The sequence below is a fragment of the Semicossyphus pulcher genome, unplaced genomic scaffold (assembly GCF_022749685.1).
Source record: "Semicossyphus pulcher isolate SPU_LCO1_2020_fin unplaced genomic scaffold, fSemPul1.0.p SCAF_8, whole genome shotgun sequence".
In the NCBI taxonomy this organism is placed as follows: domain Eukaryota; kingdom Metazoa; phylum Chordata; class Actinopteri; order Labriformes; family Labridae; genus Semicossyphus; species Semicossyphus pulcher.
Genome location: NW_027211759.1, coordinates 26275001 through 26282500, shown reverse-complemented (window position 1 = coordinate 26282500; position 7500 = coordinate 26275001). Strand labels below are relative to the sequence as shown.

Here is a 7500-nt window from a genome sequence, read left to right as displayed (position 1 = left end):
GCCTGCAAGACCCTGATACATGTTTCGTAGCCCGCATCTGACAGCCAGGCCTTCATTTCTCTGAATTTTCCGTCGGATAAAGCCTGTGGCAAATGTGGGCAGGGCTGGGGTGGAAGCGGCCCAGTCCGCGACGAGCCAAGTGGTGAGACTCACCGTGAGTGTAGTGGCTGGGGCGACGCCTGTGCTGGGCTGCTCCCGAGGAGAAGCCTGTACCTACTCGGGTTTCTCTTCAAAACGCACAAGTCTTTCGCCTTTTACTAAAGACTTCCGTGGAGAGGAACACTATTGAGTTAAAGCTATTTTTGGCAGGCTTAGCCGTTTGGCCGAGCCTCTGTCTTTTGTGGAAAGCAAGCAAGCAAGCAACAAAAGCTATCCTAGGCATTCGAGGGTCAGGGCCCGGAGCCAAGGTCGGGCGTGGCCGGAATTGCTGGGCAGCAGCCGTCGTTCGTTACGGCCGATAAGAATTTCCGCACCACGACGAGGGAGGGCCGTTCCAGGAGGTGGGCTCGAGCGGCAAACAGTCTGCGGCATCGCTTCTCGGCCTTTTGGCTAAGATCAAGTGTAGTATCTGTTCTTATCAGTTTAATATCTGATATGTCCTCTATACGGGGACGAAATATTAAACGGATTTTTGACACCGGGAGCTGAAAGAGGGGCTTGCTCCGTTCACTCCACGCATCGACCCGGTATTGCAGTGCCACCGGGAACGGTGCAACCTTCTCCTGCCTTGTGCAAAAACAACTCCTCAGTGCAGTGCAGCGCAGTGATTTTGTGCCCCGCAGATCCCCTTTGTTTCTTCCTGGAATGTCACAGAGGGCCTGCAAGACCCTGATACATGTTTCGTAGCCCGCATCTGACAGCCAGGCCTTCATTTCTCTGAATTTTCCGTCGGATAAAGCCTGTGGCAAATGTGGGCAGGGCTGGGGTGGAAGCGGCCCAGTCCGCGACGAGCCAAGTGGTGAGACTCACCGTGAGTGTAGTGGCTGGGGCGACGCCTGTGCTGGGCTGCTCCCGAGGAGAAGCCTGTACCTACTCGGGTTTCTCTTCAAAACGCACAAGTCTTTCGCCTTTTACTAAAGACTTCCGTGGAGAGGAACACTATTGAGTTAAAGCTATTTTTGGCAGGCTTAGCCGTTTGGCCGAGCCTCTGTCTTTTGTGGAAAGCAAGCAAGCAAGCAAGCAAGCAACAAAAGCTATCCTAGGCATTCGAGGGTCAGGGCCCGGAGCCAAGGTCGGGTGTGGCCGGAATTGCTGGGCAGCAGCCGTCGTTCGTTACGGCCGATAAGAATTTCCGCACCACGACGAGGGAGGGCCGTTCCAGGAGGTGGGCTCGAGCGGCAAACAGTCTGCGGCATCGCTTCTCGGCCTTTTGGCTAAGATCAAGTGTAGTATCTGTTCTTATCAGTTTAATATCTGATATGTCCTCTATACGGGGACGAAATATTAAACGGATTTTTGACACCGGGAGCTGAAAGAGGGGCTTGCTCCGTTCACTCCACGCATCGACCCGGTATTGCAGTGCCACCGGGAACGGTGCAACCTTCTCCTGCCTTGTGCAAAAACAACTCCTCAGTGCAGTGCAGCGCAGTGATTTTGTGCCCCGCAGATCCCCTTTGTTTCTTCCTGGAATGTCACAGAGGGCCTGCAAGACCCTGATACATGTTTCGTAGCCCACATCTGACAGCCAGGCCTTCATTTCTCTGAATTTTCCGTCGGATAAAGCCTGTGGCAAATGTGGGCAGGGCTGGGGTGGAAGCGGCCCAGTCCGCGACGAGCCAAGTGGTGAGACTCACCGTGAGTGTAGTGGCTGGGGCGACGCCTGTGCTGGGCTGCTCCCGAGGAGAAGCCTGTACCTACTCGGGTTTCTCTTCAAAACGCACAAGTCTTTCGCCTTTTACTAAAGACTTCCGTGGAGAGGAACACTATTGAGTTAAAGCTATTTTTGGCAGGCTTAGCCGTTTGGCCGAGCCTCTGTCTTTTGTGGAAAGCAAGCAAGCAAGCAACAAAAACTATCCTAGGCATTCGAGGGTCAGGGCCCGGAGCCAAGGTCGGGCGTGGCCGGAATTGCTGGGCAGCAGCCGTCGTTCGTTACGGCCGATAAGAATTTCCGCACCACGACGAGGGAGGGCCGTTCCAGGAGGTGGGCTCGAGCGGCAAACAGTCTGCGGCATCGCTTCTCGGCCTTTTGGCTAAGATCAAGTGTAGTATCTGTTCTTATCAGTTTAATATCTGATATGTCCTCTATACGGGGACGAAATATTAAACGGATTTTTGACACCGGGAGCTGAAAGAGGGGCTTGCTCCGTTCACTCCACGCATCGACCCGGTATTGCAGTGCCACCGGGAACGGTGCAACCTTCTCCTGCCTTGTGCAAAAACAACTCCTCAGTGCAGTGCAGCGCAGTGATTTTGTGCCCCGCAGATCCCCTTTGTTTCTTCCTGGAATGTCACAGAGGGCCTGCAAGACCCTGATACATGTTTCGTAGCCCGCATCTGACAGCCAGGCCTTCATTTCTCTGAATTTTCCGTCGGATAAAGCCTGTGGCAAATGTGGGCAGGGCTGGGGTGGAAGCGGCCCAGTCCGCGACGAGCCAAGTGGTGAGACTCACCGTGAGTGTAGTGGCTGGGGCGACGCCTGTGCTGGGCTGCTCCCGAGGAGAAGCCTGTACCTACTCGGGTTTCTCTTCAAAACGCACAAGTCTTTCGCCTTTTACTAAAGACTTCCGTGGAGAGGAACACTATTGAGTTAAAGCTATTTTTGGCAGGCTTAGCCGTTTGGCCGAGCCTCTGTCTTTTGTGGAAAGCAAGCAAGCAAGCAAGCAAGCAACAAAAACTATCCTAGGCATTCGAGGGTCAGGGCCCGGAGCCAAGGTCGGGCGTGGCCGGAATTGCTGGGCAGCAGCCGTCGTTCGTTACGGCCGATAAGAATTTCCGCACCACGACGAGGGAGGGCCGTTCCAGGAGGTGGGCTCGAGCGGCAAACAGTCTGCGGCATCGCTTCTCGGCCTTTTGGCTAAGATCAAGTGTAGTATCTGTTCTTATCAGTTTAATATCTGATATGTCCTCTATACGGGGACGAAATATTAAACGGATTTTTGACACCGGGAGCTGAAAGAGGGGCTTGCTCCGTTCACTCCACGCATCGACCCGGTATTGCAGTGCCACCGGGAACGGTGCAACCTTCTCCTGCCTTGTGCAAAAACAACTCCTCAGTGCAGTGCAGCGCAGTGATTTTGTGCCCCGCAGATCCCCTTTGTTTCTTCCTGGAATGTCACAGAGGGCCTGCAAGACCCTGATACATGTTTCGTAGCCCGCATCTGACAGCCAGGCCTTCATTTCTCTGAATTTTCCGTCGGATAAAGCCTGTGGCAAATGTGGGCAGGGCTGGGGTGGAAGCGGCCCAGTCCGCGACGAGCCAAGTGGTGAGACTCACCGTGAGTGTAGTGGCTGGGGCGACGCCTGTGCTGGGCTGCTCCCGAGGAGAAGCCTGTACCTACTCGGGTTTCTCTTCAAAACGCACAAGTCTTTCGCCTTTTACTAAAGACTTCCGTGGAGAGGAACACTATTGAGTTAAAGCTATTTTTGGCAGGCTTAGCCGTTTGGCCGAGCCTCTGTCTTTTGTGGAAAGCAAGCAAGCAAGCAAGCAAGCAACAAAAACTATCCTAGGCATTCGAGGGTCAGGGCCCGGAGCCAAGGTCGGGCGTGGCCGGAATTGCTGGGCAGCAGCCATCGTTCGTTACGGCCGATAAGAATTTCCGCACCACGGCGAGGGAGGGCCGTTCCAGGAGGTGGGCTCGAGCGGCAAACAGTCTGCGGCATCGCTTCTCAGCCTTTTGGCTAAGATCAAGTGTAGTATCTGTTCTTATCAGTTTAATATCTGATATGTCCTCTATACGGGGATGAAATATTAAACGGATTTTTGACACCGGAAGCTGAAAGAGGGGCTTGCTCCGTTCACTCCACGCATCGACCCGGTATTGCAGTGCCACCGGGAACGGTGCAACCTTCTCCTGCCTTGTGCAAAAACAACTCCTCAGTGCAGTGCAGCGCAGTGATTTTGTGCCCCGCAGATCCCCTTTGTTTCTTCCTGGAATGTCACAGAGGGCCTGCAAGACCCTGATACATGTTTCGTAGCCCGCATCTGACAGCCAGGCCTTCATTTCTCTGAATTTTCCGTCGGATAAAGCCTGTGGCAAATGTGGGCAGGGCTGGGGTGGAAGCGGCCCAGTCCGCGACGAGCCAAGTGGTGAGACTCACCGTGAGTGTAGTGGCTGGGGCGACGCCTGTGCTGGGCTGCTCCCGAGGAGAAGCCTGTACCTACTCGGGTTTCTCTTCAAAACGCACAAGTCTTTCGCCTTTTACTAAAGACTTCCGTGGAGAGGAACACTATTGAGTTAAAGCTATTTTTGGCAGGCTTAGCCGTTTGGCCGAGCCTCTGTCTTTTGTGGAAAGCAAGCAAGCAAGCAAGCAAGCAACAAAAACTATCCTAGGCATTCGAGGGTCAGGGCCCGGAGCCAAGGTCGGGCGTGGCCGGAATTGCTGGGCAGCAGCCGTCGTTCGTTACGGCCGATAAGAATTTCCGCACCACGACGAGGGAGGGCCGTTCCAGGAGGTGGGCTCGAGCGGCAAACAGTCTGCGGCATCGCTTCTCGGCCTTTTGGCTAAGATCAAGTGTAGTATCTGTTCTTATCAGTTTAATATCTGATATGTCCTCTATACGGGGACGAAATATTAAACGGATTTTTGACACCGGGAGCTGAAAGAGGGGCTTGCTCCGTTCACTCCACGCATCGACCCGGTATTGCAGTGCCACCGGGAACGGTGCAACCTTCTCCTGCCTTGTGCAAAAACAACTCCTCAGTGCAGTGCAGCGCAGTGATTTTGTGCCCCGCAGATCCCCTTTGTTTCTTCCTGGAATGTCACAGAGGGCCTGCAAGACCCTGATACATGTTTCGTAGCCCGCATCTGACAGCCAGGCCTTCATTTCTCTGAATTTTCCGTCGGATAAAGCCTGTGGCAAATGTGGGCAGGGCTGGGGTGGAAGCGGCCCAGTCCGCGACGAGCCAAGTGGTGAGACTCACCGTGAGTGTAGTGGCTGGGGCGACGCCTGTGCTGGGCTGCTCCCGAGGAGAAGCCTGTACCTACTCGGGTTTCTCTTCAAAACGCACAAGTCTTTCGCCTTTTACTAAAGACTTCCGTGGAGAGGAACACTATTGAGTTAAAGCTATTTTTGGCAGGCTTAGCCGTTTGGCCGAGCCTCTGTCTTTTGTGGAAAGCAAGCAAGCAAGCAAGCAAGCAACAAAAACTATCCTAGGCATTCGAGGGTCAGGGCCCGGAGCCAAGGTCGGGCGTGGCCGGAATTGCTGGGCAGCAGCCGTCGTTCGTTACGGCCGATAAGAATTTCCGCACCACGGCGAGGGAGGGCCGTTCCAGGAGGTGGGCTCGAGCGGCAAACAGTCTGCGGCATCGCTTCTCAGCCTTTTGGCTAAGATCAAGTGTAGTATCTGTTCTTATCAGTTTAATATCTGATATGTCCTCTATACGGGGATGAAATATTAAACGGATTTTTGACACCGGGAGCTGAAAGAGGGGCTTGCTCCGTTCACTCCACGCATCGACCCGGTATTGCAGTGCCACCGGGAACGGTGCAACCTTCTCCTGCCTTGTGCAAAAACAACTCCTCAGTGCAGTGCAGCGCAGTGATTTTGTGCCCCGCAGATCCCCTTTGTTTCTTCCTGGAATGTCACAGAGGGCCTGCAAGACCCTGATACATGTTTCGTAGCCCACATCTGACAGCCAGGCCTTCATTTCTCTGAATTTTCCGTCGGATAAAGCCTGTGGCAAATGTGGGCAGGGCTGGGGTGGAAGCGGCCCAGTCCGCGACGAGCCAAGTGGTGAGACTCACCGTGAGTGTAGTGGCTGGGGCGACGCCTGTGCTGGGCTGCTCCCGAGGAGAAGCCTGTACCTACTCGGGTTTCTCTTCAAAACGCACAAGTCTTTCGCCTTTTACTAAAGACTTCCGTGGAGAGGAACACTATTGAGTTAAAGCTATTTTTGGCAGGCTTAGCCGTTTGGCCGAGCCTCTGTCTTTTGTGGAAAGCAAGCAAGCAAGCAAGCAAGCAACAAAAACTATCCTAGGCATTCGAGGGTCAGGGCCCGGAGCCAAGGTCGGGCGTGGCCGGAATTGCTGGGCAGCAGCCGTCGTTCGTTACGGCCGATAAGAATTTCCGCACCACGACGAGGGAGGGCCGTTCCAGGAGGTGGGCTCGAGCGGCAAACAGTCTGCGGCATCGCTTCTCGGCCTTTTGGCTAAGATCAAGTGTAGTATCTGTTCTTATCAGTTTAATATCTGATATGTCCTCTATACGGGGACGAAATATTAAACGGATTTTTGACACCGGGAGCTGAAAGAGGAGCTTGCTCCGTTCACTCCACGCATCGACCCGGTATTGCAGTGCCACCGGGAACGGTGCAACCTTCTCCTGCCTTGTGCAAAAACAACTCCTCAGTGCAGTGCAGCGCAGTGATTTTGTGCCCCGCAGATCCCCTTTGTTTCTTCCTGGAATGTCACAGAGGGCCTGCAAGACCCTGATACATGTTTCGTAGCCCACATCTGACAGCCAGGCCTTCATTTCTCTGAATTTTCCGTCGGATAAAGCCTGTGGCAAATGTGGGCAGGGCTGGGGTGGAAGCGGCCCAGTCCGCGACGAGCCAAGTGGTGAGACTCACCGTGAGTGTAGTGGCTGGGGCGACGCCTGTGCTGGGCTGCTCCCGAGGAGAAGCCTGTACCTACTCGGGTTTCTCTTCAAAACGCACAAGTCTTTCGCCTTTTACTAAAGACTTCCGTGGAGAGGAACACTATTGAGTTAAAGCTATTTTTGGCAGGCTTAGCCGTTTGGCCGAGCCTCTGTCTTTTGTGGAAAGCAAGCAAGCAAGCAAGCAAGCAACAAAAACTATCCTAGGCATTCGAGGGTCAGGGCCCGGAGCCAAGGTCGGGCGTGGCCGGAATTGCTGGGCAGCAGCCGTCGTTCGTTACGGCCGATAAGAATTTCCGCACCACGACGAGGGAGGGCCGTTCCAGGAGGTGGGCTCGAGCGGCAAACAGTCTGCGGCATCGCTTCTCGGCCTTTTGGCTAAGATCAAGTGTAGTATCTGTTCTTATCAGTTTAATATCTGATATGTCCTCTATACGGGGACGAAATATTAAACGGATTTTTGACACCGGGAGCTGAAAGAGGGGCTTGCTCCGTTCACTCCACGCATCGACCCGGTATTGCAGTGCCACCGGGAACGGTGCAACCTTCTCCTGCCTTGTGCAAAAACAACTCCTCAGTGCAGTGCAGCGCAGTGATTTTGTGCCCCGCAGATCCCCTTTGTTTCTTCCTGGAATGTCACAGAGGGCCTGCAAGACCCTGATACATGTTTCGTAGCCCGCATCTGACAGCCAGGCCTTCATTTCTCTGAATTTTCCGTCGGATAAAGCCTGTGGCAAATGTGGGC

General features: G+C 54.1%; 18 non-coding genes across 18 annotated transcripts; all 18 read left to right on the top strand.

Moving 5' to 3' along the window:
- The first annotated feature begins 213 nt into the window (after window positions 1-213).
- On the top strand, window positions 214-326 carry LOC138583353 (U5 spliceosomal RNA). The gene has a single exon (XR_011305261.1). It is a non-coding gene; the product is annotated as a U5 spliceosomal RNA (small nuclear RNA).
- Window positions 327-529: 203 nt separating this feature from the next.
- LOC138613850 (U2 spliceosomal RNA) lies at window positions 530-720 on the top strand. Its single transcript, XR_011309978.1, has one exon. It is a non-coding gene; the product is annotated as a U2 spliceosomal RNA (small nuclear RNA).
- Window positions 721-1029: 309 nt separating this feature from the next.
- On the top strand, window positions 1030-1142 carry LOC138583352 (U5 spliceosomal RNA). The gene has a single exon (XR_011305260.1). It is a non-coding gene; the product is annotated as a U5 spliceosomal RNA (small nuclear RNA).
- A 211-nt stretch (window positions 1143-1353) lies between these two features.
- Window positions 1354-1544, top strand: LOC138613849 (U2 spliceosomal RNA). The gene has a single exon (XR_011309977.1). It is a non-coding gene; the product is annotated as a U2 spliceosomal RNA (small nuclear RNA).
- Window positions 1545-1853: 309 nt separating this feature from the next.
- On the top strand, window positions 1854-1966 carry LOC138583351 (U5 spliceosomal RNA). The gene has a single exon (XR_011305259.1). It is a non-coding gene; the product is annotated as a U5 spliceosomal RNA (small nuclear RNA).
- Window positions 1967-2169: 203 nt separating this feature from the next.
- On the top strand, window positions 2170-2360 carry LOC138613848 (U2 spliceosomal RNA). The gene has a single exon (XR_011309976.1). It is a non-coding gene; the product is annotated as a U2 spliceosomal RNA (small nuclear RNA).
- Window positions 2361-2669: 309 nt separating this feature from the next.
- On the top strand, window positions 2670-2782 carry LOC138583350 (U5 spliceosomal RNA). Its single transcript, XR_011305258.1, has one exon. It is a non-coding gene; the product is annotated as a U5 spliceosomal RNA (small nuclear RNA).
- A 211-nt stretch (window positions 2783-2993) lies between these two features.
- On the top strand, window positions 2994-3184 carry LOC138613847 (U2 spliceosomal RNA). The gene has a single exon (XR_011309975.1). It is a non-coding gene; the product is annotated as a U2 spliceosomal RNA (small nuclear RNA).
- Window positions 3185-3493: 309 nt separating this feature from the next.
- Window positions 3494-3606, top strand: LOC138583349 (U5 spliceosomal RNA). Its single transcript, XR_011305257.1, has one exon. It is a non-coding gene; the product is annotated as a U5 spliceosomal RNA (small nuclear RNA).
- A 211-nt stretch (window positions 3607-3817) lies between these two features.
- Window positions 3818-4008, top strand: LOC138613953 (U2 spliceosomal RNA). The gene has a single exon (XR_011310076.1). It is a non-coding gene; the product is annotated as a U2 spliceosomal RNA (small nuclear RNA).
- A 309-nt stretch (window positions 4009-4317) lies between these two features.
- Window positions 4318-4430, top strand: LOC138583348 (U5 spliceosomal RNA). The gene has a single exon (XR_011305256.1). It is a non-coding gene; the product is annotated as a U5 spliceosomal RNA (small nuclear RNA).
- Window positions 4431-4641: 211 nt separating this feature from the next.
- LOC138613845 (U2 spliceosomal RNA) lies at window positions 4642-4832 on the top strand. Its single transcript, XR_011309973.1, has one exon. It is a non-coding gene; the product is annotated as a U2 spliceosomal RNA (small nuclear RNA).
- A 309-nt stretch (window positions 4833-5141) lies between these two features.
- On the top strand, window positions 5142-5254 carry LOC138583347 (U5 spliceosomal RNA). The gene has a single exon (XR_011305255.1). It is a non-coding gene; the product is annotated as a U5 spliceosomal RNA (small nuclear RNA).
- Window positions 5255-5465: 211 nt separating this feature from the next.
- On the top strand, window positions 5466-5656 carry LOC138613939 (U2 spliceosomal RNA). The gene has a single exon (XR_011310062.1). It is a non-coding gene; the product is annotated as a U2 spliceosomal RNA (small nuclear RNA).
- Window positions 5657-5965: 309 nt separating this feature from the next.
- Window positions 5966-6078, top strand: LOC138583346 (U5 spliceosomal RNA). The gene has a single exon (XR_011305254.1). It is a non-coding gene; the product is annotated as a U5 spliceosomal RNA (small nuclear RNA).
- A 211-nt stretch (window positions 6079-6289) lies between these two features.
- Window positions 6290-6480, top strand: LOC138613933 (U2 spliceosomal RNA). Its single transcript, XR_011310057.1, has one exon. It is a non-coding gene; the product is annotated as a U2 spliceosomal RNA (small nuclear RNA).
- Window positions 6481-6789: 309 nt separating this feature from the next.
- On the top strand, window positions 6790-6902 carry LOC138583345 (U5 spliceosomal RNA). The gene has a single exon (XR_011305253.1). It is a non-coding gene; the product is annotated as a U5 spliceosomal RNA (small nuclear RNA).
- A 211-nt stretch (window positions 6903-7113) lies between these two features.
- LOC138613844 (U2 spliceosomal RNA) lies at window positions 7114-7304 on the top strand. The gene has a single exon (XR_011309972.1). It is a non-coding gene; the product is annotated as a U2 spliceosomal RNA (small nuclear RNA).
- Window positions 7305-7500: the final 196 nt, after the last annotated feature.